Raw genomic sequence first — 22,551 nt, forward strand, 5'->3', positions numbered from 1 at the left:
TTTAAAATCTACTTCAAATTCCACCGATTGATTTGACCTCTGTTTACAAAATGGGGGAAATCCTCTGTACTTTAGAAGTCTCGATCTTAATTTAAGACAGGCTGTTCCCTTTGTGTATCTGGGCGGTGGGACGTGTATGGGTGAATGTGCTCATCAGTGCATGTGGAGGTCAGAGGACAGCTCTGGGCATTGGCCCTTCCCACCATGTTTGGGGCGAATTTCTTTTATTCACTCTGCACACTAGAACAGCCATTTTGTGAACTTCCAGCGGTTTTCCTGTCTCTGGTTTCCTCTCCATAGGGCTGTGATTGTATTACTGTGTCAGTACTGGGTTCTGGGGATCAAACTCAGATTATTGGGTTGTCACAGCAAGCATGTTAACCACTGAGCCATCTCCCCAGCCCTGGATTATATTCTTTTTTTTTTTTTTTTAATTTTATTTTTTTTTATATTTTTATTACATATTTTCCTCAATTACATTTCCAATACTATCCCAAAAGTCCCCCATAGCGCCCCCCACTTCCCTACCCACCCATTCCCATTCTTTTGGCCCTGGCATTCCCCTATATTGGGGCATATAAAGTTTGCAAGTCCAATGGGCCTCTCTTTCCATTGATGGCCGACTAGGCCATCTTTCCATACATATGCAGCTAGAGACAAGAGCTCCAGGGTTCTGGTTAGTACATCATGTTGTTCCAACAATTAAATAACATCTTAAGCTGCTTGTATTTTCCTCAATTTTATTCCTTAGACTTAAGAATGAATAAGTAAGTAAACAAACAAACAAACAAATAAATAGATGGCTTCTAAAACACTCTCATGTTGTCAGGGGGCAGGGAATACTATTGTTCCTACTTATTCCATAATTTTAAAATTTGACACTGAACTAGTTTAAGAATAAAAGTACATGAAAAGTATTTTAGCTTTGTTTTTTTGCTGTCTTTAAAAATAGAGTACCCAATGATATTTACATACTATCAAAGTCTCTGGCAAAGCATTATGAAGGCATTTACATATTTAGATTATTTACAGAATTAGAGAGAATTGGTAAGACAATAAATGTCTTCATATATCTAAGTTATAGCCTATGAAAAAGGAGTTAGTTACTCATAAAGGAGAAACGCATATTTTCACTTAAGCATCAAAAAATATGGAATGCTTTTGAGATGCAGTTTTGCTGGGTAAATGGTAGATGTTAAACGCAGGAACCCTGTATTGTTTTACTCTCATTAGCAGGCAGTTAATCAACAATATATATCCAATGTAGACTGCAAACAAAGCACTTTCTAGAATGTTCTAGTGAATCATAGTATATCCAAGAATATCAGCTCTCCCCCTCTGATGGGAAACATAAGGAATTGATTTGCTCTTTGAAATTCAAGTGCTAAGAACCTTTTTAAATATCAAATAGCTGGTGCTGAGTCACATTGACCAGGGCATGGAGAAATATATAATCCTACTTTGAAGACCCAGTCTTTAGTAGTCAACATGGTAGAAGTTTTTTACACAGAGATGCATCTTTGGTGGTCTATTAAAAGGAGGGGGCTCCCATCCCTTCCATGGGCTTCCTGTGGTGTTTCTAGGTTTTAGGGATGCAGATGGAGCCAACGGAAGTGCCCATCATTTCCAGGTAAGTGGTAGAGCACTGTTCCATTTCCAGTTCTTCCCCCTTCTCAACTCCAGGGTTAAGATCTACGGCATCTCTGGGTCAAGGCTTCTAATCAAATCAGCCAATCCTCCAAGTATGTCCACTTGGCTCTTTGTAGGCAGGCACCAAAAAGTGAAACATCTTCCTTGGCTCACTCAAGGCAGCCAAACCAGGCAGAAGTGAACATCACATTCTTACTGATGCCAAGGTGTACTGCAGCATGCCACTGCCACTCAGTCATTTGGCTTTGCCAACATTTTATTTTTTCCAAAAACTTAACTGTTATTTTCAAATAAGTATGAAATATATTTAAAAACATCTAACTGACTTAACAGTTTGTATGATATTCAGTAGTCTGTAGATTTGCCATGAGAATAAGAGTAAACTCAATGGCAACATCTGATCGAGAACTTGAACAAAATGATCATAAAAAAATTTATAACTCAGACCCCAAAGGACATGCATGGTATGTACTCATTAATAAGTCAATATTAGCCAAAAAATGTACAGAATACCGAAGATACATTCCACAGAACTCAACAAGATAAAGGGCCCAAGTGAAGACTCCTTAGTCCCACTTGAGTGGGAGAAGAAAGCAATCATAATGGGGGATGGAGGGACCTCAGAGGGAAAGTGGATGGGGAGTGGAAGAGGGGGAACATGATGTGGTACTAGGTGGGGGAAAAGGACTAAAGCCCTGAGGGCCAGCAGAAAGAATGGAAATAGGCAACCTTGGGAGGTGGGAGGTAAGGGGACCCTCCAGAGTATACCAGAGACCTGGGAGGTGAGAGACTCTCAGGACTCAAAGAGAGAGACCTTAGACAAAATTCTTTACAGTGGGGAGAGGGAACTTGTAGCGCCCACCTCCAGCAGAAAAACAGGGCATCAAGTGAGGGATGGGGTTGCCATCCCACAGTCAAAACTCTGACCCATAATTGTTCCTGTCTGAAAGAACTGCAGGGATGGAAATGGAGAGGAACCTGAGGGAAAGAAGGCCCAGTGACAGGTCCAAAGTGGAATCCAGCTCAAGGGGAGACCCCAAGGCCTGACACTATTACTGAGGCTATGGAGCAATCACAAAAAGGGACCTATCATGACTGCCCTCTGAAAGACCCAATAAGCAGCAAAAAGAATCAGATGCAGATATTTGCACTCAACCAATGGACAGAAGCTGCTGACCCCTGTGGTTAAGTTAGGGAAAAGGAGGAGGGCAACCCTGTAGGAGAACCAGCAGTCTCAATTAACCTGAACCCCCGAGATCTCTCAAACACTGGATCACCAAACAGGCAGCATATACCAGGTGATATGAGGCCCCCAACACATATATAGCAGAATACTGCCAGATCTGGGTTTAGTCAGAGAAGATGCACCTAACCCTCTAGAGACTGGAGGCCCCAGGGAGTTTAGAGGTCTGGTGGGGTGGATGGTGGGAGTATCCTTGTAGAGACAGGGAGGCAGGGAAGAGGTATGGGATGTGGAACAGTCAGAGGGTGGACCAGGCAGGGAATAATAAAATCTGGAGTCTAACTAACTAACATAAATATATATATATATATATTTATGTATGGCTTTGGAAGCTAGATATTTTTTTAAATGAATTTCTAGTTATCAGGACATGCTCATCTTTGGGCAAGTGATAAAGTCAAAGGGGGTTTCTTTTTACATCCTTGTGAACTCCAGCCAGATTCATCAAAAATAATCCTTTTTGGGTATGATATTCGATAATAATTTAAAAATCCCCAGGAGTCTTGAGTTATTATTATTAATTATTATTATATTATACTATAGCAGTGTCTTTCCAACTTGCTGGTGTGGTGCGCAAGAGGAACCACCTGGAGATCTCATTAAAGTACCAATTTTCATTCACTGGGTCTAGGGTGGGACCTGAGGTTCTCTATTTGTAACCAGCTCCCAGGTGATGCTGGTACTGATGCTGAGAGTTTGCTAACAACACTGAGATGGCTACATAGGAAGTTAAGCCAGTAAGCTGCTTTCTCCAGACTGGCAAACCGACCTTATGTGATGTAAAAACATCTTTCATTCCAAAACATAAGTTTAATTTTTAAAAGATTATTGTTATTTTAAAAGATTATTATTATTATTTCTGATGTTTGTATAGTGTCAGTGGACAACAGTAAGCCTTGCTGCATAATTAGAAAGTATTGTATATTCAAAGTAAAATATATGGCACTCACCTGAATTGGGAATCAGGGTAGCTGGGAATCAATGACTTGGCCCCCAAGGGCCTCAGTTAACTCCTATTCTACATGGGGGTGGGTGTGACAAGTTTCTATGTGTTGTTCTGAAGCTTCTGTTGGCCACCCAAAGATGCACTATCATTTGAGTAGGACATGAGATTGGAAGTCAGAGATTTAGACTGGGTATAGCTGAGTGTGTGTGAAGTAGAAAGAGAAACAACACAGTGCTGGGGTGAAAGGAGAATGACCGACCACAGTGTCAGAGTTAAAGACAAAATTTGGACAGTGAGTTTTCCTGCGAGTCAAGTAGGAACATGGGGTGGACAGCCAGTGTTTAGCAGACACTTGTTGAACTGAAAACTAAAATCAAACAAACAGGAAACAGACTGAACTATGCTCACAAGCACTGAACGACTCAGCCCATGTTCTTTTATGTTTGTTTCTGTCAAAAGCTGTCTGCATTTCTCTGAATGCCTTTGTGTCTTCTACCTTTACCTGCCTTTTCTCTTTGTTCCTATCTCCTTTTGTGTTCTGACATGCTTACTGGCTTTTATATATCACATGAAGTACTGTTGGTAAGAGGTTTTAAAATATATTTCTTTCTTATTTGAAAATAGCTGAGTTTTTAAAGAGTGAAAATTTGATGTGTGGACCTGGATGGTTGCTGCCCTATCTGCCCAGCCCGTATCTGGTCACTTTACTGGTACCTACTGGGACAGAGGGACCCCTTGCCCAGTGATGAACCGCAGCAGTTTCAGCAGATGGATATTAACATATGCTTTTCATTCTGGTGTTGTCTTAGCTTCTTTTCTCATTGCAGTGACAAAACACCTGACCCATGAACCTAAGGGAAGAAAAGTTTATATTGGTTTGCAGTTTCAGAAGGAACAGTCTGTCATGTGGCAGAGACACACAGTAGCAGGGGCATGCAGTGGGAGAAACATGCCATGGCAGGGTCATACAGTTGCAGCCTCTTCATATTACCACAGACCAGGAAGTAAGGACCTCAGCCCTGCTGACAGGTGTCATCCAGGTAGACAGGCATCTCCCCAAATCATCCCTCTCTCTGGGCAATAAGTGCTCAAAAAAAATGGCAGACATTCCAGAGTTAGACTACAATAGTTTGTGACATCTAAGCTGTAGCTAAGCAGTGGACTGTGTCTCTGAAGCAGTTGTGTATGTGATCAGAAATGGGAACAGAGAATTCTGGTTGCTTCTTCAGGATCTTGAGCATTCAGGGATTGCAACACTAGCTAGGAGCGAACAGCAGCTTTAAACCTGGGAGAAGGGAGTTTGTGGAGGGAGTCAGTGTAATCGTCTCTTTACAGGGATGACTCTGGAGCCATATTGCCTAGGCTCTTTATGATTTTCAAGTTAGTCTTGGAAAAATCATTTCCATCCCAGTTTTTTTTTTCATGGCCATATTGGAGACAGAACACATAGCCTAGTTCTTTTCCCAAACCTTAATAAATGAATCTCAACAAGAGCAGCATATACCTACCTGCTCTCACACACATGCACCACACACATTTCATTGGTTGGGTGTACAGACAGACTGTGACACATGAAGGAGGTTTATAAAGAACATTAAAACAGCCCTGTCTCAAAAGAGATTTAGATGAGCATAGAGGGCAAATAAGTTCACTTCGGGGACATTTAATGCACTGCTCTTTAGATAGTATTGATGTTTGTCAGGAGAACATAGCCTTGGGGGCACTCTCCCGCATGTGGCAGAATAATGGCATCTGGGTCACATGAGTTCTTTTATCTTCTTTCCCTCTTTGCCATTTATGAAATCCACTATTCATTCTTTGGAGATGGAGCTAAAGCTTTCTTTCCTATGTAAACGGAACTCTAATTAAGACCTTTAACCTCCCGAGGTCCTTCTAACAGCTGAGATCACCTACTTGGGTATCATTAAAGAACTGAAAATCCCCACTGGCATGAGGTGTTTAGAATCAGTACCTGAATGACAGCTGGGAGACAGATAATGACTTGAAGACCAGAATATTGGTGAATGTGGATAATCACTGAAAATCATAGAGTCTGTCAATCAGGAAACCGATTTACATAGACAAATGTCCTTATCACCATTTTCCCCTCCTATTTGCAGAATTCAAATCATGGATTATTGAGTGGCAAAATGCCAGTCTAAATGGAATATTTGCCAGCTTAGGGTTTATTGACTTCAATTTGTTGGTTATAATTACTAACTTTTTATGTGTAAGTGTTCTGGTGCTGACATGCTTAGGGGAAAAATTGAGCCCCAGTGGTGATTGCACAGCAAGGAAATCAGCAGAAGAGGAAAATTAAAAGCTAGGTGATCGTTTGAAGTCAGCAATGATGGGAGTGTGTGGGTGAGTGAGTTAAATTTTTAAGTGATTTAACAAACGATGCTAAGAAAGTGCCACCACATCATTTTGGGTTTTCTATTATAACAAATTGTAATTGATCATCTTTTGGTACTCGTGTAAGAAAAACCACTTTACAAAAAAAATTTCCACTGCCCTAAGCAACTCATACAAAAAAAAAAAAATTTCCCCTACCAATTTGTTGAAAAGAATACTCCGAAATAGACTTCATTTTTAAATCCCAAGTTGCTTGAAAATTTTGTCAAGAGGCATCAAAGACGTTCTTTTTACTCCAGAATGCACTGGAATCAGCAGTAATAGTTAGACATAATGAAATCAAGAATGACATTTTCTGTGTCTCCCCGGGATGGTAGGTCATGGTGTGAAGTTTCAGAGGAGGATGGATCCATTTATTCCCCTTTCTGTCTTCTGAGAAAATGTATATTATCTTGTTAAAAAAAAAGATGACAGATTATCTTTCTGAGTTAGTTCTAACCTGCTTCTCATGTATATTAAAGTCCGGCCCAAGCCTCTTCTGCCTAAGGAGAATAAAGTCCATATTGTCTTCAATTTCTCTTTATTTTTCTAAGGAAGCAAATATTAGAGTTTCTAAGTAACACAAGTTCTTTCAAGAAGTGGACTGGGCTCTTGCCTTCAAGTTTAGTTTCTGCTATTTTTTTTTCCTGTTTTTAAACTGCTAACATTCACATTAGATAATGTTTTTTTTTTTTTAAATATTTTTATTACATATTTTCCTCAATTACATTTCCAATACTATCCCAAAAGTCCCCCATAGCGCCCCCCACTTCCCTACCCACCCATTCCCATTCTTTTGGCCCTGGCATTCCCCTATATTGGGGCATATAAAGTTTGCAAGTCCAATGGGCCTCTCTTTCCAGTGATGGCCGACTAGGCCATCTTTCCATACATATGCAGCTAGAGACAAGAGCTCCAGGGTTCTGGTTAGTACATCATGTTGTTCCAACAATAGGGTTGCAGATCCCTTTAGCTCCTTGGGTACTTTCTCTAGCTTCTCCATTGGGAGCCCTGTGATACATCCAATAGCTGACTGTGAACATCCACTCCTGTGTTTGCTAGGCCCCGGCATCGTCTCACAAGAGACAGCTATATTTGGGTCCTTTCAGCAAGATCTTACTAGTGTATGCAATGGTGCCAGCATTTAGAAGCTGATTATGGGATGGATCCCTGGATACAGCAGTCTCTAAATGGTCCATCCTTTCATCACAGCTACGAACTTTGTCTCTGTAACTCCTTCCCTGGGTGTTTTGTTCCCAATTCTAAGAAGGTGCACAATGTCCACACTTTGGTCTTCATTCTTCTTGAGTTTCATGCGTTTATCAAATTGTATCTTATATCTTGGGTATCCTAAGTTTTGGGCTAATATCCACTTATCAATGAATACATATTGTGTGAGATCTTTTGTGATTGTGTTACTTCACTCAAGATGATGCCCTCCAGGTCCATCCATTTGGCTAGGAATTTCATAAATTCATTCTTTTTAATAGCTGAGTAGTACTCCATTGTGTAAATGTACCATAATTTCTGTATCCATTCCTCTGTTGAGGGACATCTGGGTTCTTTCCAGCTTCTGGCTATTATAAATAGGGCTGCTATGAACATAGTGGAGCATGTGTCCTTTTTACCGGTTGGGACATCTTCTGGATATATGCCCAGGAGAGGTATTGCTGGATCCTCCGGTAGTACTATGTCCAATTTTCTGAGGAACCGCCAGACTGATTTCCAGAGTGGTTGTACAAGCTTGCAATCCCACCAACAATGGAGGAGTGTTCCACTTTCTCCACATCCTCGCCAGCATCTGCTGTCACCTGAATTTTTGATCTTAGCCATTCTGACTGGTGTGAGGTGGAATCTCAGGGTTGTTTTGATTTGCATTTCCCTGATGATTAAGGATGTTGAACATTTTTTCAGGTGCTTCTCTGCCATTCGGTATTCCTCAGGTGAGAATTCTTTGTTCAGTTCTGAGCCCCATTTTTTAATGGGGTTATTTGACTTTCTGGAGTCCACCTTCTTGAGTTCTTTATATATATTGGATATTAGTCCCTTATCTGATTTAGGATAGGTGAAGATCCTTTCCCAATCTGTTGGTGGTTTTTTTTGTCTTATTGATGGTGTCTTTAGCCTTGCAGAAGCTTTGTAGTTTCATGAGGTCCCACTTGTCAATTCTCGATCTTACAGCACAAGCCATTACTGTTCTATTCAGGAATTTTTCCCCTGTGCCCATGTCTTCAAGGCTTTTCCCCACTTTCTCCTCTATAAGTTTCAGTGTCTCTGGTTTTATGTGAAGTTCCTTGATCCACTTAGACTTGACCTTAGTACAAGGAGATAGGAATGGATCGATTCGCATTCTTCTACATGTTAACAACCAGTTGTGCCAGCACCATTTGTTGAAAATGCTGTCTTTCTTCCACTGGATGTTTTTAGCTCCCTTGTCGAAGATCAAGTGACCATAGGTGTGTGGATTCATTTCTGGGTCTTCAATTCTATTCCATTGGTCTATTTGTCTGTCACTATACCAGTACCATGCAGTTTTTATCACAATTGCTCTGTAGTAGAGCTTTAGGTCCGGCATGCTGATTCCACCAGAGGTTCTTTTATCCTTGAGGAGAGTTTTTGCTATCCTAGGTTTTTTGTTATTCCAGATGAATTTGCAGATTGCACTTTCTAATTCGTTGAAGAATTGATTTGGAATTTTGATGGGGATTGCATTGAATCTGTAGATTGCTTTTGGCAAGATAGCCATTTTTACAATGTTGATCCTGCCAATCCATGAGCATGGGAGATCTTTCCATCTTCTGAGATCTTCTATAATTTCTTTCTTCAGAGACTTGAAGTTTTTATTATACAGATCTTTCACTTCCTTAGTTAGAGTCACGCCAAGATATTTTATATTATTTGTGACTATTGAGAAGGGTGTTGTTTCCCTAATTTCTTTCTCAGCCTGTTTATTCTTTGTGTAGAGAAAGGCCATTGATTTGTTTGAGTTAATTTTATATCCAGCTACTTCACCGAAGCTGTTTATCAGGCTTAGGAGTTCTCTGGTGGAATTTTTAGGGTCACTTATATATACTATCATATCATCTGCAAAAAGTGATATTTTGACTTCATCTTTTCCAATTTGTATCCCTTTGATCTCCTTTTGTTGTCGAATTGCTCTGGCTAGGACTTCAAGTACAATGTTGAATAGGTATGGAGAAAGTGGACAGCCTTGTCTAGTCCCTGATTTTAGAGGGATTGCTTCAAGCTTCTCACCATTTACTTTGATGTTGGCTACTGGTTTGCTGTAGATTGCTTTTATCATGTTTAGGTATGGGCCTTGAATTCCTGATCTTTCCAAGACTTTTATCATGAATGGGTGTTGGATCTTGTCAAATGCTTTTTCCGCATCTAACGAGATGACCATGTGGTTTTTGTCTTTGAGTTTGTTTATATACTGGATTACGTTGATGGATTTCCGTATATTGAACCATCCCTGCATCCCTGGGATGAAACCTACTTGGTCAGGATGGATGATTGTTTTGATGTGTTCTTGGATTCGGTTAGCAAGAACTTTATTGAGGATTTTTGCATCAATATTCATAAGGGATATTGGTCTGAAGTTTTCTATCTTTGTTGGGTCTTTTTGTGGTTTAGGTATCAGAGTAATTGTGGCTTCATAGAATGAGTTGGGTAGAGTACCTTCTGTTTCTATTTTGTGGAATAGTTTGTGAAGAACTGGGATTAGATCTTCTTTGAAGGTCTGATAGAACTCTGCACTAAACCCATCTGGTCCTGGGCTTTTTTTAGTTGGGAGACTATTAATGACTGCTTCTATTTCTTTGGGGGATATAGGGCTGTTTAGATCATTAACCTGATCTTGATTCAGCTTTGGTACCTGGTATCTGTCTAGGAACTTGTCCATTTCAACCAGGTTCTCCAGTTTTGTTGAGTATAGCCTTTGGTAGAAGGATCTGATGGTGTTTTGGATGTCTTCCGGATCTGTTGTTATGTCTCCTTTTTCATTTCTGATTTTGTTAATTAGGATGCTTTCCCTGTGCCCTCTAGTGAGTCTGGCTAAGGGTTTATCTATCTTGTTGATTTTCTCAAAGAACCAGCTCCTTGATTGGTTGATTCTTTGAATAGTTTTTCTTGTTTCCACTTGGTTGATTTCACCCCTGAGTTTGATTATTTCCTGCCGTCTACTCCTCTTGGGTGAATTTGCTTCCTTTTGTTCTAGTGCTTTTAGGTGTGTTGTCAAGCTGCTAATGTGTGCTCTCTCTATTTTCCTTTTGGAGGCACTCAGAGCTATGAGTTTTCCTCTTAAAAATGCTTTCATTGCGTCCCATAAGTTTGGGTATGTTGTGGCTTCATTTTCATTGAACTCTAAAAAGTCCTTAATTTCTTTCTTTATTCCTTCCTTGACCAAGGTATCATTGAGAAGAGTGTTGTTCAGTTTCCACGTGAAGGTTGGCTTTCTATTATTTATTTTGTTATTGAAGATCAGCCTTAGTCCATGGTGATCTGATAGGATGCATGGGACAATTTCAATATTTTTATATCTGTTGAGGCCTGTTTTGTGACCAATTATGTGGTCAATTTTGGAGAAGGTACCATGAGGTGCTGAGAAGAAGGTATATCCTTTTGTTTTAGGATAGAATGTTCTGTAGATATCTGCCAGATCCATTTGATTCATAATTTCTGTTAGTTTCACTGTGTCCCTGTTTAGTTTCTGTTTCCATGATCTGTCCATTGGTGAAAGTGGTGTGTTGAAGTCTCCCACTATTATTGTATGAGGTGCAATGTGTGCTTTGAGCTTTACTAAAGTTTCTTTAATGAATGTGGCTGCCTTTGTATTTGGAGCATAGATATTCAGGATTGATAGTTCCTCTTGGAGGATTTTACCTTTGATGAGTATGAAGTGTCCCTCCCTGTCTTTTTTAATGACTTTGGGTTGGAAGTCAATCTTATCAGATATTAGAATGGCTACTCCAGCTTGTTTCTTCATGCCATTTGCTTGGAAAATTGTTTTCCAGCCTTTCATTCTGAGGTAGTGTCTATCCTTTTCTCTGAGATGAGTTTCCTGTAAGCAGCAAAATGTTGGGTCTTGTTTGTGTAGCCAGTTTGTTAGTCTATGTCTTTTTATCGGGGAGTTGAGTCCATTGATATTAAGAGATATTAAGGAAAAGTAATTGTTGTTTCCTGTTATTTTTGATGTTAAAGTTGGCATTTTGTTCTTGTGGCTGTCTTCTTTTAGGTTTGTTGAGGGATTACCTTCTTGTTGTTTCTAGGGCGTGGTTCCTGTCCTTGTATTGGTTTTTTTCTGTTATTATCCTCTGAAGGGCTGGATTCGTGGAGAGATAATGTGTGAATTTGGTTTTGTCGTGGAATACTTTGGTTTCTCCATCTATGTTAATTGAGAGTTTGGCTGGGTATAGTAGCCTGGGCTGGAATTTGCGTTCTTTTAGTGTCTGTATAACATCCGTCCAGGATCTTCTGGCTTTCATAGTCTCTGGTGAAAAGTCTGGTGTAATTCTGATAGGCTTGCCTTTATATGTTACTTGGCCTTTTTCTCTTACTGCTTTTAGTATTCTATCTTTATTTAGAGCATTTGTTGCTCTGATTATTATGTGTCGGGAGGTATTTCTTTTCTGGTCCAGTCTATTTGGAGTTCTGTAGGCTTCTTGTATGTTCATGGGCATCTCTTTCTTTAGATTTGGGAAGTTTTCTTCTATAATTTTGTTGAAGATGTTTGCTGGTCCTTTGAGTTGAAAATCTTCATTCTCATCCACTCCTATTATCCGTAGGTTTGGTCTTCTCATTATGTCCTGTATTTCTTGGATGTTTTGAGTTAGGATCTTTTTGCATTTTACATTTTCCTTGATTGTTGTGCCGATGTTCTCTATGGAATCTTCTGCACCTGAGATTCTCTCTTCCATCTCTTGTATTCTGTTGCTGATGCTCGTATCTATGGTTCCAGATTTCTTTCCTAGGGTTTCTATCTCCAGTGTTGCCTCATTTTGGGTTTTCTTTATTGTGTCTACTTCCCTTTTTAGGTCTAGTATGGTTTTGTTCATTTCCATCATCTGTTTGGATGTGTTTTCCTGTTTTTCTGTAAGGACTTCTACCTGTTTGATTATGTTATCATGTTTTTCTTTAAGGATTTGTAACTCTTTAGCAGTGTTCTCCTGCAATTCTTTAAGGGATTTTTGTGCTTCCTCTTTATTGTCTTCTGCCTTTTTATCAGTGTTCTCCTGCATTTCTTTAAGTGTGTTATTAAAGTCCTTCTTGAAGTCCTCTATCATCATCAGGAGATATGCTTTTAAATCCGTGTCTAGCTTTTCCGGTGTGTTGGGGTGCCCTGGACTGGGCGAAGTGGGGGTGCTGGGTTCTGATGATGGTGAGTGGTCTTGGTTCCTGTTAGTAAGATTATTACGTTTACCTTTCGCCATCTGGTAATCTCTGGGGTTAGTTGTTATCGTTGTCACTATTTAAAGATTGGAGCAGAAGCTGTGTTCCACTCACCAGCAGTCTCTAAATCCTGCGGCGGGGGTCGTGGGTAGCTGATGGTACCCCGGTGCTGGTCCAGCTGGAAGAGGCCTCTGGTCCTACTCAGGCCGTTTTTCTGCTTCCCTAACTAATGTAGTTTCTGGTCCCGCGTGGAATTGGATTGGAGCAGAAGCTGTGTTCCACTCTCCAGAAGTCTTAAGATCCTGTGGTGGGTGTTGTGGGTAGCTGGTGAGTGTCAGCTGACCCTGCGCCCCAGCTGCCCAGGTGCTTTTCTGACCGGAAGAGGGTTGTGGCCCTATGTAGGCCGGATTTCTCTCTCCCCAACCAGAGCAGTCTCAGGTCCCGCGTGATTGGACTGGAGCAGAAGCTGTGTTCCACTCACCAGCAGTCCCAAAATCCTGCGGTGGGGGTCGTGGGTAGCTGGCGGGTGTCAGGCAACCCTGCGCTCCCGCTACCCTGGTGCTGATCCGGCCGGGTGAGGCCTGTGGCCCTACTCAGGCCGGTTTCTGCTTCCCTAACTAATGCAGTCTCAGGTCCCGCGCAATTGGATTGGAGCAGAAGCTGTGTTCCACTCACCAGCAGTCCCAAAATCCTGCGGTGGGGGTCGTGGGTAGCTGGCGGGTGTCAGGCAACCCTGTGCTCTGCTACCCTGGCGCTGATCCGGCCGGGTGAGGCCTGTGGCCCTACTCAGGCCGGTTTCTGCTTCCCTAACTAATGCAGTCTCAGGTCCTGCGCAATTGGATTGGAGCAGAAGCTGTGTTCCACTCACCAGCAGTCCCAAAATCCTGCGGCGGGGGTCGTGGGTAGCTGGCGGGTGTCAGGCAACCCTGCGCTCCCGCTACCCTGGTGCTGATCCGGCCGGGTGAGGCCTGTGGCCCTACTCAGGCCGGTTTCTGCTTCCCTAACTAATGCAGTCTCAGGTCCCGCGCAATTGGATTCCTGCTATTTTTTTTATTATTATTATTAGCTTACACTGGGTCTTTCTGCTCACCCATTCATTCATTCATTCATTCATTCATTCCTTACCCATATAAGTCCTAGAATTTAGAGATGTGTATATTCCTGCTAATAATTTTATATTATTCTCTCCATAGTTATAAGAATCTAAATTAGTTATAGTGCTTGTAAATATATTAGTAGGGAGATTTTAGTTAACGCTTATGTATTATATATTTTAAAAATCCTAGAAGAGAAAAGATTATAATGCCCTCCCTGAAAGAAATAATGACATTCAAGGTGATAGATATGCCAGTAACCAGGATTTTAACATTCTATAATGTTTTTATATATGTAATGTGTATGAAATCACACCATAGCCATAAGGTATACAAATATTGTGTGTCAATCAAAAATAAAATAGAAAATAAAGAAAACAACTTGTAAGAAGCAGGGTGTTTGGTGATGTTGGTTTAATATGATTCAGTCTCTGGCAAGTTTTCTAAAATTAACTGTCAGTTGACCAGATCTCCTCCCCTTTACTTCTACAATTTGGGTGTTTATACATCTGGGGGATAGCTGTCTATGAAGCTTCCTTCCTTCCTTCCTTTCTCCCTCCCTCCTTCCCTCTCTTTCTCCCCCCTCTCTTGTGTACGGGGGCTTACAAGGGTGGAAGAGTGGTGGCCCTGGGAGGAATAAGAAGCAAGTGTGATCATGTAATCAGGGTGCATTGTATCAAATTTCAAAGCAATTAATAGAAATATGTTGCTGGGAAAAAGAAGGGCAAAATTAACCTTGTAAATTTGTGTGTAATATTGAATTTTTACAGATAATAATTTTCTAGATGTCACAGTCAGGGAAGTGTAGAGAAATCAGAAAAGAAAAAAATTGATGATCAGGAGATTTAAATGAGATAAAGTATAAAGTTATTTGTAACAGTGATGTCCCTGTAGTAAACAGTAAAGGTTTAATCCTACTCGTTGAACACACACACACACACACACACACACACACACACACACACATATATATATATATATATATATATATATATATATATATATATATATATAATACTTAGGCGTAAGAATCTCCACAGTGCTAGAGACTTGATAGATTATAGCTGCACCTTCCCTTAGGAGCTCTTATGCTTTCTCTTTGTAAAATGTAATTAGCAGATTTAAAAAAAACATTATTAATCATATGAGGCATAATTGTGGTTGTTTATATGTAAATTCTTTTATGTTCCTGGATTGCTTGTTTTTCCACTTTAAATAGGTAGGTTAGAGGTCAAATACTCTCTAGCCTCCATTGGTTCTGTGAGAGAACCAGCAGGAGGCATATGTGGGAGGAGTCAGGATGCAAATTCTTCAAGAATTTGTCAGCTGTTGACTGTGAGACCCCTGAGAAGTCATCATTTTTCACAATATACTTATCTTCTGTATCCTGTGTACATCTGTGACTGGTCCTTCTTCAGATCAGTAAAGCTCATATATGACAGTGTCCATGCCCTAGGTCCCAAAGCATTACTGCTTCCCACTCTGCCTTCTCTATCTGGCTGCTACTTTGAAAATTCCTGTATTTAGAAGAGTTGTTTAAATTCCAGTGTGCCTTTTGCTTTCTTTCTTTCTCTAACTCACAGCTGAAAAAAAAATAGAAAAGAAAATGTGATTTTCTTACATTTCAACAGACCAGCCGAGTATATTATTCGAGGGCAACAAATGACTACAAGTGGAATCAAATCTACCCTTTCAGGGGCACATAGAGACCAAACCACGTTCTTCCTGTTTTGAAGAAGCCCTGCTACCTATGATATGATACTTTTTCACATTTGCTGTTGAAGTTTCGAGTTCACCCTCAGTCATAAGCCATCTTTGAATTATTTATTCGGCAGGGAGACTGGATTGGCCTTGTCTGTCCCTCTCTGGATGGTTTTGTTAGCAGTGCTCTGCATTGTGAAGAGGATGCTCTACTGAGGGGTGTAGGCTGCATTTTGGTCCATAACGAATTACACTTATGACCCTAGACTTCCCAGTGTGGACTGTATTTGCTTGTGCTAACAACTACAGGCTCTTGTGGCATGGGTGAGGAGATAAAGCCTTACTTAGCCTGAGTGAGCTGATGTAGGGGAAAGAATAAAAATGCAGGGCAGTGTAGGATGAAATCTCTCTAGCTGTCTCTGACCCCCACAATTTCCCATTTTAGTAGGCTTCCTTGCTTTCTTTTGCTAATCTCTATCATGCATCAAAACACAGTGAAGAGTCCTCCTTGAGAGTCAAGTATGGGAACTCAATTGAGCAGAAAGACAGCCATGAATATTTCAATTTGACATTGGCTTCTGAGCTGGAAGTGTAAGAACTGCCCACAGACGGAGGAACTTTTGAATTAGGAAAGGACTCATAATTTTGAATGCAAAATTGGGGTACTTGTCATTCTTCCTTATTTTGTGACCATTTGGCTTTACCTTTTTTCCTTTCCATCTTCTCTTTATGTGTTTTTCATGAAGCTGAGAGGAGCATGAAAGCTCAAGGCAATGTTGGGAGAGGGGGGCCAGTGCTGGACAATCACTCCTAGCCCTGACTCCTCACTCTCATCTAACTTCTGATTATATACTCAAGTCTTGCCACAAGCACAAGTAGATTTAATACCACAGAGCAACAGCGTCTGAACAGACAAAGTTAATGGCCACAACAGTCAGTATGCCTTTTCTGGTCTTGGGTTTTGCAGAAGCAGCAGATCCATCCTAAAGCCGGGTGGCAGGAAGCAATCATTGTGATGGCCACTATTGCTAAGGCCACCATCGCTGAAGATGTGCTCAGGCAAGCGCTACCTCCTAGGGGAAGAGTGGGGTTTCGAGCTGATCCATCTCTGGGGAAAACCAATGATGTTACTGAACAACACAAAGAACCCCTCCCTAACGTGCCCCATCAAATATAGCAATCGATAAATGAATAAAGTTGGTTTTAGACAGGTTTTCTTTTTTACCCCCAAGAATCAACAGTGGAGATGCATGTGACTCAGGTTCTGTCTGTGCCTATACTTGTCAGACGTGTGTGAGTTTCTTTGTAGGAGCATGAACTTACTACTAATCGTAGGACTTTCCTCGAGGGTACATTAGGTGCCTTTATCACTAGTTTGTCGAGGTCGAGTCTTGGCTTCCATGAGGTTGTGGAAAAATCCTAAAGTATAGAGAGCAGGTTTCAAGATTACAACATTTTGATGAATAAACAGTGAGAAATCTTTACAGGCAATAGAAATGACACCCATTGGGAAGTAGCAAAAGCACTGTGAGTCTCAGTTACTCACAATTTCACTCCTCATTGATGCAAGCAGACTCAGTAATGGTAATCGGAAGAGACAGTTTACTGGAGGCATAAGCACCTTTAAGTCTGTCTTGAATAATCAGTCTACAGAAAACAGTAAAATAGAAGAGGCTTTTGATTGGAAATGTAATTTTTAATTCAATGACAGATTGAAGTCCATGGGCTCCTAAAGTGTTCCCCAAGACATCTCTGGAGTTACTATGGCCCTTTCTAGCATCCCAAAGAACTGACTGACAAGTAAATGCTTTCCTGCTGTGAACCTGCTCAGGACCCAACTCTAATGCACTTAGTTGATTTGAATTGGAATTCTATCACTTCTACTTGGTAAAAAGATGATCTTGTGCTGATCAATAGCTATAGCTGCTGAGTAATACATATAGCTGCTTTGACTAATAAATAATATGAAAATTAGTAACTTTCTATGGAAATAGTGTTGTAGAAAGGTCCCTCAATGTTGGTACACATGGAGGAAAGTGATCCATGATCCTTGAAGTTTTCTTTTTTTCCGATTAGTATTTATCGACCTTTTACTATGCATTAGAAACTCATATAACATCTATAAAGAACACAGTGAATGATGCCCCTTTAGAGTATCTGTTCATAAAGGTGACAGAATACATACATTCAAGTTGTAATAACAGCATGGGGGAAAGTGTATGGGGTGATGAAGGAGTAACTGGAGATGGGAAGACACTGAAAATGAGCAGTCAGAGGGATTCTGTTTCAGGAAGAAACAACTCGCAGAGGCCAAAGGTTGAGAAAATCCAGTGAGGAAAAGGAAGGCACGTGGAGTACTATTATGCAGAGCAACAGGGAATTTCCTGGTCCATGAGTTGAAAGAAGGGCTTCATGCTAAGGACTTCATGATTCTAACAGATGAGCAAGGGAGAAAGAGAATCAGACGCCAGCTCAAATGACCTTGTAGCCAGAAGTTTAGGCTCTATTCTAAGATCAAAGGGAAAGGGAAAATGATTGAAGGGCTGTGAGCAAGACACTACTTTTCTATCTTAAAAAAGTGCTTTGGTTGCTGGCGTATATAGATCTGAGGAGGCCATGAATGGAAACAGTAAACAGCCAGAGTCCTAGCAATTGAGACATCACAGTGACTTGGCCTAGAGAATATCTTTTGTTCTACCTTTGCTTGGGTACTGTCTCACCTTTATGTTTGAAGCACAGAGATAAAAGGTGGGGAAGGCATGCCTGGTCCCTTCAGGAACATTTTCAGAAGTTCTGCTCACCACTGCAAAGAAGGCTGGGGTGTGCAGTCCAGTTCTGAGTGGTCAAGCACCTAGAGAGGTTTCATCTATCGAAAGTAGAAGAGATCCAGTAGCCTATCCACACACACCCCCACACACACACGTGTATACACACACACACACACACACACACACGTGTACACACACACACACGTGTACACACACACGTGTACACACACACGTGTACACACACACGTGTACACACACACGTGTACACACACACACACACACACACACAGAGAAATCAAAGTCTAGCTTCCTTTAGAGGCTACAAGTCAATGTGGAATCCCTTTTAAGAATGTATAAGTCCAAGATTCACAGAATAGCTAGTTAAATGTAGATCAAGCAATTAGCTTTATTAACAGCTAGGCAAGCACCAAATAGCTCCCCAGACACATGGCTGTCTGTTAAGAACTAGATTGCAGAGAAGCCAGCTTGGGCTTGAGGCCAAAATAATGCCTCCTACTTCTGTATCACATCTCAACTTTGGGACCAACTTTTGCCCTCCTAGCAGATTTGAAGTCCTGTAAATTCAAACCAGCAGAATGGGTTTCTGCCCATTTTCAGACACTTGATTGCCAAGATTATATAGCAGGGAGGAAGATGGGCTTCTGCACCAGGAAGAGAGGTCCTGCCCACACGTAGAAAGGGAGACTGAGGTGTTTTGATCTAGTCTGGGAATAAAGAGCTTGTTATGTGCTCTTGTCCAGCAAGTGTAGACCTCTGGTTTCAGGCTTACGTTTCTGTCTCTCAAGGATAGAAAGAATCAGACAATTAGATACGAAACCTTTCTTCTTCAACTTCCCAAAAAACAGGATTGGGGGTGGGAACTGAAGTTACCAGGAAGATGGAAGCTGAAGCCCTTTTTAAAAGGAGGGTCTCATGATGAGTCTCATGCTGTATAATTAATTAATTGCCTCAAATATGCTTTATTTGGGTAATGGAAAGGGCCTTATTTTAAGCATACATTATAGTCTTATGAAACCTCAGCACAAAGAAAATGAGAAATGAAGGAAAGCAAGATGACAGGTGTTTTCAAATATGCAATTTGATGCCTTTAGGAGCTGAAAGAGAGAAAAGGGAAAAGTCGGGTGAGGACAGCAGTAGAGAGTCTTGAAAAGGAAAGTGGGCAGAAGACTAAGAGGTTAGGGTAGGGCTGATGGTGGTGGATACAGCTACCTGTCACGGGGAGCATCAGTCAGAACAGCCAGGCTCTTGGCATACTGGAGAAATGATGGGGAAGGTTAATAAAAAGGCTATTTGTTAGGTGTGGGCAGAGACACAGGAACTTCCCTTGAATGCTGAAGTATTCAGAGATGGACAATAGTGAGGAGACCTGCAAGGATCAAAGTTGAGGATGTATATTAGAGTCCCCAAGAGTTATGGCAGAGGCTCAGGTAGAGACCATGCTGTTACTGGGGGTGGGAGGAAGAAGTTGGAAGAACATGTCTTGACCTCTGTTTGCACTTGTTCCCCTTTCTTGTTCCTGTGCCTCCTCTGGGACAAACTCTGTTGGAGCTGGAAACAGAAAAGGCAGGCAATAAAGTAGTAAAGAGAACACTCATAGACACGGAAGGGTGGGGCAGGTTGATGGGTAGATGGAGAAGATTCTTGCCATGCTGTAGAGGAATGCAGCAGGAGGGGGACAACACCAAGTGTCCTGACATGGATTCGTGAATGCAGCAGGAGGGGGACAACACCAAGTGTCTTGACATGGATTCGTGAATTACATCTAAACACTCATTGGACACTTGCCCCATTAAGTATTGTAGATACCAAATAAATAAAGAGTTAACTTCTGGAAAGATCATAAGCCAGCCATCAGTCAGGATTCTAGTTCTAATCCAAATGAAAGGCAGAGAATAAGGAGCACTGTTTGAAAAAGCCAGGGGGTGATTCCCGTGGAAAGGAGACATTGAGGTATGTACAACACCCGCAAGCAAAGGCACGCAGTCTTCCTGTGCTGTCGTGCACATGTGGGCAAGGGTGCAGGTGTCCACTTCATGGCATTTCTGTTTCTAGCTCCACTGAGTCTGGTCCAAAGGAGGCACAGCAGCCAGGAAGGAAAACAAGACTAGACAGAGGTCAGGATCTATTCCTTTAGATCCTTCTGCCATGGGTGGAACATAACAGGAAGTGAGAAGGCTGTGAGTCAGAGTGATATCATAAACAAGATGAGAGTATAGATTTTATTCTTGAGATTGTCGAGTGGGACTTGACACTATAAAGGACATTTCTTCTTTAGAAGGATGAGAGAATAATGAAGGCTGCTTTCCTTAATGCCTCCTCTTGTTGATACATTTTCTTTGGTTTTCCTCATTTTTCTCTCCTCTTCTCTCCTTCACCCAGAACCTTTGTATTGTTGTTGTTTCTGATAGCTAAAACCCCCAGGGTTAAGGGGCTAGTTAGAATGGATCTGGTGCAGCAGAAAGAAAAAGAAACAGCCTAGTTCTTTAATAAATTTTTACTTTAGTTGCCAGTAGGGGTTTAATTTGAGGGTAGTGGAAATATTGGGGATGCTGGTATAGAAATTAAAATGCTTAATGAGCCAAGGCTTAGTGGTCCGTGGCAAATAAAGTAAAAACAGGATGCAACTCCATGACACTTTGAAAACTTGGCTTGAAATACTATCACTACGCCATGATGTTATTGTAAATTGCAACATAGAAGAATTGAAGAAATGAAATTGCAATCACGTACTTGCACATTAGTTTTTCACACATTGATCTCTGAAGAGAAAAACTCTTCAAGACTTTAGGGAGAAAGCCCATTACTGGATTAATCAAACAACCATCTCCTATCTGCACTTTTATTTTATATACCCTTTACACCTGTTTAATTAATCCTAAACATGATGCTGACTGCTAATTAAACAGCCCTGGAAGTGACTGACTGAAGGTAGTAATTTGAGATAATTAGTTTTGGTTTCAAACACTCAATTTTCACACTTTGTGCTCATTTTTAGAAAGGGGTGGCTCATTATTACAGGCAGGGTGGGGGCTGTGCAAGACATTTACCGCTGGACTCTGAAGAGCTGAGGAAGTGGGAAGATTGCTTTCAAACAGGACAAGACATGGTCTAGTGCTGCAGAAGGCTCTTCCATAGCCACACTCACTCTCAAGCCCACATATACCCACCCACACACCCACCCACACCCACACCTACAACAGCACAACATCGCCTGGGTCAGACTGCTGAATTATTTTTTTTTTATTAGAATACAAAAATGCACATGGGGTTGATTTTTGGGATTTTTTTTTCTTATCTAGTATAAGGCACGGGGAGAGCTCACTGAATGTCCAGAATTTCTTTGATGGGTTCTCTAGAAGCAAGAAAAAAAAAAGGTGAAGAAGTCCAAGACTGCTGTGCCTTGAGATTTGGAGAAACGTCTTGCTGAGTAGACACATACTATGAAGGCACAGAGCTTAATCAAGCCACCTGTCTGTTAAGGCAAGGCAAGGCTGGTATGTCTAGAACAGAAAGCAAAGGGCAGCAGGAGGCAGCTCAGACAGTTTTTATGGCCACACAGTGTTAAATAAGTTAACATGATCCCCACCAGGAAAATGGAACCAGGAAGAGTTTAGCATTAATTGGGCTGACCTGAACAGTCATTGCCATTGCTGAAATAGAAAGCTGGAGCGTTACCAGAGGCTTCAGGACCTGGACAGCTCCAAGCACATTGGTTTGTGTCTGAGTCTGTGAGTAAAGCTTTTATTTGTATCTTCCTGTCATTTCAGTGGCCACCAATATGGAGTAGGATTCTGTAGACTGAGAGGGGTTATCCAGATGCTGAGTGACATTCAAAGATGTCAAGAATGGTTTAGAAATAATCTGTCTAGAGACTGGTGAGTGACCAGTCAGACAGGATCTCTAGACAGATCCTGGGGGTTCAAACTTTCGTGGCAAGCCAGGACAATTCGTTGAACATCCCCTTTGATCTACATAAGTAAGCCCAGGTTAGCCAGGACTACATAGTGAGACTCTGTATCAAAAGCAAAATAAAACAATGTATCAAAATTATAATTTTAAAACTTAAGTGGTATCAAGTCTCAACCAACCAACCAACCAACCAACCAACCTTTATGTGTTAAAGACAAAGAGAATTTCTGATGTGACCTTCTCAGATATATGTTTGTTCTATGGCTTCATTTTTCTTTCATTTCCACACCAGAACAATCAAGTACAGAATAAAAAAGTAGCCTCAGAAAGCACGAAATGTTTTCCTTTTGGCCTTCGACACCTGAAGCAAAAATAAATTGTTTCTCAGTGTTGGCACATTTGTGTTTCAAAAGGAAATGAAACCCATGGACTGTT

The 22,551-nt window shown here is 41.1% G+C and overlaps 1 protein-coding gene across 4 annotated transcripts in view; it reads left to right on the forward strand.

The window, feature by feature from the left end:
- Positions 1–22,551, forward strand: part of Grm8 (glutamate metabotropic receptor 8) — an 889,122-nt gene that overhangs the window by 144,002 nt on the left and 722,569 nt on the right. The gene's annotated exons all lie outside the window — the stretch shown is intronic.

The sequence above is a fragment of the Mus caroli genome, unplaced genomic scaffold (assembly GCF_978045245.1).
Source record: "Mus caroli unplaced genomic scaffold, Mus_caroli_1 scaffold_7, whole genome shotgun sequence".
NCBI classification, from domain to species: Eukaryota; Metazoa; Chordata; class Mammalia; order Rodentia; family Muridae; genus Mus; species Mus caroli.